General features: G+C 55.4%; 1 long non-coding RNA gene across 2 annotated transcripts; it reads left to right on the forward strand.

The window, feature by feature from the left end:
* Nucleotides 1-596: 596 nt before the first annotated feature.
* On the forward strand, nt 597-6804 carry LOC105856319 (uncharacterized). Of its 2 annotated transcripts, none has more exons than XR_001147075.3 (4): nt 597-731; nt 811-873; nt 6340-6466; nt 6691-6804. It is a non-coding gene; the product is annotated as an uncharacterized LOC105856319 (long non-coding RNA). The 2 variants fall into 2 exon arrangements; XR_002221482.2 differs by having other exon boundaries at nt 6688-6794.
* The last annotated feature ends 182 nt before the right edge of the window (nt 6805-6986 follow it).

Genomic DNA, 6986 nt, shown 5'->3' on the forward strand with positions numbered 1-6986 from the left:
GGCGGGCCGGGGTGGCGGGGCTGGCGGGCCGGGGTGGAGGGGCTGGCGGGCCGGGGTGGCGGGGCGGGGCCGGGGTGGAGGGGCTGGCGGGCCGGGGTGGCGGGGCGGGGCCGGGGTGGCGGGGCTGGCGGGCGGGGCCGGGGTGGCGCGGCCGGGTCCGCGGAGGGGCTGGTGGGCCGAGAGCCCACGAAGGGTTGAAGGTTCTCTAAAATTATGCCATGTTTGGCCTGGGCTGACCTCAGAACCTCCTCTGCTTCACTCGTGCGTCCCGTGCCTGTACTGTGCTCTGGACACATTTCCTTTTGAGTTTTCCTTACGATTCACTGAATGTTTCTATTAAAGCCGTGCACCGCATAGTGCTAAATGCCAAACAGCACTGCCGGGCTCGTAGCAACGCCACGGAGACACGGCAGCAGCGCCCGCTCCCCGGGCCTGTCCCGGCAAGCAGAGCTGAGCGCCTGCTGTGGGGCCGGCCTGGGCCTGGCTCCGTGACAGGGGCAACCCCAACAGACCGAGTCCCACAGCTGACGTCCTAGTGTCACCTCCTCAGCCCTTGGAGCCCCCACGTCCTTCTTTCTCAGTCACATGCCATACTGCTATTTCTTTTTACTGTCTTTTCAATCGTAGACGGTGCCCAATGGCTTCCCGCCGTAGAAGATGAATAGTTCTCTTAGGAAACCCTTTACTTTGCCTCCTGCAAGCTCCCAATCGCATTTCATCACAATTTTTAGGTATATCAGTATTTGGTGTTTACAGTATTGTTATTACAGTTGAGCTTGCAGTACCTTATGACAACATTTTCTATTTCAGGTTATTTGTTTTCCTGGGAGTTCATAATTGCCTGTTCTGTTCTTGCATCAAGCCCGGCACTCGGTAAGTAGATCCTTTTGATCTTTGGCTCTGGAAAGCTGCAAGGCACAGGCGCTCTTCTTGCAAACTCCCAACTTACTTTGTTTCCTTTCCCACCTTCCCCTCCACTTCCAGATGGACTCAGAGGCCTCCCAAGCTGTGTTTCTGGGGTCTGTCATGTTGGTGGTCTGGCCTTGGATTGGCCCCTCTTCCTGAATAATTTAGTTCCAGCTTCCTCCACTCTGCCTAGTTGGTTACTTACTATTCATTTTCCAGCTTCAACAGTTTTGTAGACTTCTCTTGTCCCTGTCATTGACTTGCCTGTTTACTTTGTGGGTTTGTGACTTATAAATTTTTCATTTTACCATCAATTTTAATGGGGTTTTGAGAAGGATGGGAGAAAACTATGTTGTTTTTTGTTGTTGTTGTTGAGACAGAGTCTCACTCTATTGCCCAGGCTAGAGTGAGTGCCGTGGCGTCAGCCTCGCTCACAGCAACCTCAAACTCCTGGGCTCAAGCGATCCTCCTGCCTCAGCCTCCCGAGTAGCTGGGACTACAGGCATGCGCCATCATGCCCGGCTCATTTTTTCTATATATATCTTAGTTGGCCAATTAATTTCTTTCTATTTATAGTAGAGACGGGGTCTCGCTCTTGCTCAGGCTGGTTTCGAACTCCTGACCTTGAGCAATCCACCCGCCTCAGCCTCCCAGAGAGCTAGGATTACAGGCGTGAAAACTATGTTTAATCCATGGTTCACTAGAAGTCCCTCTCACCTTCTGTCCCTGAGTACCTACTATGTGCCACAGTCTCTTTTAAGCCAATCCCATCCCCAGTTTCACATGGCTCTTTCTTGTCACCCCAGTCTGAGTGCATCGCCTGTAGGAAGGCCTCCCTGACCACCCAGTGCTTCTCTGCAACATCACCCTGCTTTATTTTTGTTCATAGCCTTTACTGCTATTTGAAATGATTTTATATATTTACATTCACTGATGACATACTTGCCTTCTTTCTCAAGCTCCCGTAGAACGTTGCTCCACGAAGGCAGGGACCTGTCTTGCCCCTCACTGTGTCCTCCGTGCTTCCCAGTGCCAGGCAAAAACAGATGCTCAGGAAGTATGTGCTGAATCAATGGGTGGGTGTGAGCATAGGATTTCCATGAGGCAAACTTCAGCATAGCCTAAAAAGTGGCTGGTAATGTCTGTACTTCCTGGGAATGAAAGGCCCTGCCATGAGGATGAGAGCCCCAGCACAGGATGGGTGCAGGCCTGGGCTCGGGATGGCTGAAAAGGGACAGAAGCACCGACAGGACGGCCCACACGGTCTGGCTGAGACAAGTCATTGCCTCAAGGTCACTCAACTACTTCCTGGCTCAGATTAGAAAACAGCCCTTTGCAGGCAGATGTACGTTGCAGGGATGTGCCCATGTTGTGGTGTCGACCCCATCCGGAGGTGCTTCTGCCTCTCTTCTCCCTGGTGGTGTAATATCGTGGCATGGTGCTTTATCTCTCCATGTTTGCAGTACTTCTCACCTGTAATGTGATAAGAACACCCCTCCAGTCTTGGGTTCTAGATAACAAGCACAAGCCTTCTAGTGAAAAGCCCTGATGCACAGTAAGCTGCTATGATCATGGTCTTGGTTAAAAATCAGGCTTTGTCCTTCCTGGCAGTGGGAGCTTGGCATGCTGCTTGAAGCCCAAGGCTTCAGTTTCCTGATCTATAAGATGAAGGTCTAATCACACCAGCTTCACCTGGCTGCATGTCAAGTCACCAGGGCTGGCGTGAAACAGGTGCCAATAAATGCTTGGGCAGGAAGTGTCATACCTGAGGACCCCAGGGGCAGAGAAGCACCATGCTGAGACTCTCGGACTCCTGGACTGGTGTCTGGGGCAGCCACAGGGCTATTGTGCAACCACACTGGGAATCAGGGAGCCCAGACCTAAGGACTCTGTTAGAAGCAAAGAGCTGGCATCTTTCCAGAAGGCAGTGGAGGGAGCTCAAGAACAGCTTGTTTTGCACAGCAGGGTGGTTCAAACCATTTTAGGGGAAGTGTGGGCAGGAAAAGGCAGGGAAAACTGTCTCCATCAGACAGACCGGAATTCAAACAAAAGCTCTGCCATTACCAGCAACCTTGGACACATTCAGGCTCCTCTCTCAGTCTTGGTCTTCTCATCTGTTAAATATAGATAATAATATGCACCTTGCTGGGGTGTTGTGAGCTTTCTTCCATTCCATGAGTTTGCTGAGCACCTACTGTGTGCCTGGGACACTGCAGTAATTAAAGCAAAGGCAGCGTTCCCATGCAGCTTGCATCACAGTGAGTCCACATAGGAGCTGTGAAAATGGGACTTGCTGTTTTGCTAGTGGAGCCACGTCACTTGTGTGAATTCATCCTTTGATACTCAAGAGTGAGGAAAATTTCTTACACATACAGCAGTTGAGCCTCTCTCAAGGTTTCCTGCTCTGTACATCATGGCTTCAGAACCTGATCCTGCCTGAGGGATGCTCAGGAAGTTCTTGTTGCCTGCTGCCTGGCTTCCCAAGCAGAAATCCTCACTTTTCCAAGTGCCACCTCCAGCCTGGCCAGATGCTGGGCCAGGAGGAGCCAGCCCGGCCCCTGCTTTGTGGCGGCTGCGTCCCCAGGGAGAGGCAGACAGGGTCACAGCCACCGGCAGAGCGTGTGACCTGTGACAGAGCAGCAGGCAGAGGCCCTGGGCAGGGGCAGTGTCAGGGGACTCCCATCCTGGTGTCAGAACTGCGCCTTGAAGGAGCGGGGAAGACATCAGGCGGGAAGCCAGGGAAGGACCTTCCTGGCTGAGGGAACAGCCTTTACAAAGAAAGGTCCCAGGAGGAAAAGCTTGGGCTGGGACTGGCTGGACTGGGGGATATCTGGAGCAGCCGCAAGTACCAGGGTGTTGGAGGTTCCCCACCTAGGGGGCTGTGGCAAGGTGTGGCGTGGCCAGCCCTGTTTTGGAAGGCTGCAGTCTCTGGCTGCAGTGTGAAGGGCTGGGGGCAGGAAGCACAGAGAGGAGGTGGCCCGACCGCTGTCAAAGCAGATGGTAGTGGATCCTGTGCTCGCCCGGCACCGCCATGCCCAGCATGGTCACCAGAGGGCGCTGTGGGCTAGCAGTCCGTGATGCCCACCTGTGCAGAGCTGCGCGTGGCTGTGTATGTGAATGTACCCGTGCGGCCACTCTGCGTGATGTACACACTTATGCACTCCGTTTGTGATCGTGTGCGTGCATGTGTATTTTGGGTGTGTGGACTTGCACAGATGTAAAGGGGAAACACGGGGTTGAGATTGTGCAAGGACGTGTGGCAAGGATGTCCCAGAGCTACATAGAGAAGAGGCCCCTTGCCTCCCACCACTGAGCCACACTGGCCTCCCAGTTACTGCCCTACAGGCTCTCTGCTTCAGGGCCTTCGCTCATGGTGTTCCCTCTGCCTGGAGTGCTCCTCCCCCCAGGAATCTCTGTGGCTCCCTCTCATTCCCTCACCTCCCTGGGTCTCTGTTTACACGACACCTTCCAGGGAGGCTGTTCCTGGCCTTCTCTTTAATATTACAGCTCTCACCTCCAGACACATTCCTCCCCCCTCTTGCTTTTCAAAATTTAACTTGGGCATTTTGCTTGTCTGGCTTGCCCGCTAGGTCATCACTTCCCCAAGGACAGGGAGCTCTGTCTGTTCAGTGTTCGGTCATCAGTGCTAGGCACACAGTAAGTGCTCAAATGAGTATGAACAGGCTGCCCCATTCTGGCTTTAGATCAGCCCCTCTCTCCAGCATACTGTCACCCCAGGCCCCGCCCCACTCAGCTCACACATCTTGCCTTTGGCTGCACTCCTTCCCAGCCTGAGCCTCAGTTTCCCTGTGTCTGTAGAGAAGGGGATTTGGGCTTTTCTCCTAGGACTCAGGGTAAGAGGCAGCCTCCTGTGACCCATGCCAAATGCCCCTTCTGGTTTTCGAGTGGTCATGGAGTTTCCGAGCCAGACTATGCTGTTTAGAAAAGTTGCTCCAACAAGCCAGGAAGAGACAAGGATCTGACAGCTCCCTGGTGGGGCTCGCCCTCGCCTGACCCTCACCTGTGGCCCTTTTTACACCCTGAAGAACCCTTTGCCTCTGCTGTTCTTTTCTCAGGATGCTCTTCTTGCTTCTCTGCCTGGCAAGCTGCTACTGGCCCTTTAAAGCTCCCAGTCTCAAAGTCTCCTCCTCGAGAAGCCTTCCCTGACCCACCCAGGTGGAGTCCAGCACCCTCCTGAGACTCTTGCTCATGTATCTATTTATAATAGCCGCATGGCGTGTGTGATTCTTGGGCTGTTTATCAGGCTCCCTGACTAACCCATAAACTCCTCATATGCGAGGGCCTGAGTCATCTGGCTGCCTAGGGGGCTGGCACGGGACAGGAGTCACTTCATCTATGTCCCAGGCATGCTTTCCTCCTTCTTTTGCTCATTCCTCAAACATTTATTAGGCACCTACTGTGTGTCTGACTCTGGGTTATGCATTGGGAATGCAGCAGGGAATGAGGGACAGAGAACTGCGTTAAAAACAGTAACAAAGGCCTCATGGCATAAGTGCTGTGCTCAGAATTAAGGCTATTTGGGGGCTGTGAAGAGGAAGGCCTCTAAGGGAAACTCATTTAGGAGGAGGTCTGAGGCATGAGAAGGAACCAGCTCCAGAAGGCTTGGTGGGGAAACAGGGGCCTGGGGAAAGACGCTCTGGGCAGAGGGAGCAGCAAGGCCAAGGCTCTGAGGCATGACCACTGCTGGCACAAAGACAGCACTAAGGCCCTTGAGCATACCAGCGAGCAGAGGGGTAAGGGGGACTACAGGAGTGGTCAGAGTGCTCCACTGGGGCCAGAACCCAGAATGCCCGTGGGACCAGGCCTGTGGTTCTGGTAGAGAGGCAGCTGCTGCTGGGGACCCATTTTACAAATGGATAAGTGCAGGTCACCCGGGTGGTATGGGCAGGATGGAGGTGGCCCACGGTGTTTACAAACTCACATTTCCTCAGCTAGGCACTTCTAAGCCTAAGCTCATGAAACACAGAGGCCTCGTTGTCCCCACTGTAGGTAAGTAAACTGAGGCACAGAGCTGCTTGCTGACTTCTCTGAGATCATCCGGCTAGTAAGTGGCAGAGTTGGCATTTGAACTCATACCTATCTGAGCCCATAACTCATGATTTTCTTTCCCACTGCCTGGAAAGGGTGAGCAAGGACCCAGGAAGGCAATGATAGTTACAAGGTCTTCCCCTCTTATCTCCCCGGCTTCCCCCCACCGTGGGGGCGGGGCCCTGCGGGGATCGGCCTCATTTCGCACACCAGCAAGCAGAGGTCAGCCCCTTGCTCCAAGCGTTTCTAGCAGGTGGTGGAGTCTGCTTCCCTCACGTGAGGTCCCTGACAGGGCACACACTCATGCTGCCTGGAGGACAGGGGCTGACCCCTTGACCTTTGCCGGGTGCCTCCTGTCCTCATTAGCCCTGGCTTTCCACGCAGGGTCACCTGATCCCAGCGCCAGACTGGTCAGAGTTCCTGAAATCTCCCGGGGCTCCACGTGGGAGCAGAGGAGCATCCGCCATCCCGCCATTGTGCAGATGGGCTGACTGAGGCACCAAGAAGACAGGTGGGAACTGAGGCCCAGGAGAGAGCCAGGCTGGGACCTCGGGGCTTGTGGGAGGGAGGAAAATGCAGCGGGATGCCACCTCACTCCCTCTGAGACTCAGTTTCTCCCTGTGTAGGACAGGGGTGGTAACAACCCACCATGCATGCTACCTGTCCTGACTTGTTCCCAGGCACCGCCTGGTTCTCGGCCGAATCGGCCGACGCCTTGTCCGGTCCTCACAGCAGGGCTGCCATGCCGCTCTTTACCCGAGAAGGAAACCGAGGCTCCGGGTGTCACCGACGTGCCCAAGGTCACCCACTGCAGAGCTGCCGAGTCCGATCCGACCGCAGTCTCGCCCGGGAGCGCACCCTTAGTCCCGCCGCGGCACTCGGCCGGCCCGCCCAGCTGGCCCCCGCCGGGCCCCCGGGGACCTCGGCGGGACTTTTCAAGACGGCGCCGACCGGCCGGCGCAGCGCACCCGCGGGCTGCGAGGCGCGGGCTGCGAGGCGCGGGCGGCCCGGCCCGGCGGGAGGCGGGGCCT

The sequence above is a fragment of the Microcebus murinus genome, chromosome 18, assembly GCF_040939455.1.
Source record: "Microcebus murinus isolate Inina chromosome 18, M.murinus_Inina_mat1.0, whole genome shotgun sequence".
Classification (NCBI taxonomy): Eukaryota; Metazoa; Chordata; class Mammalia; order Primates; family Cheirogaleidae; genus Microcebus; species Microcebus murinus.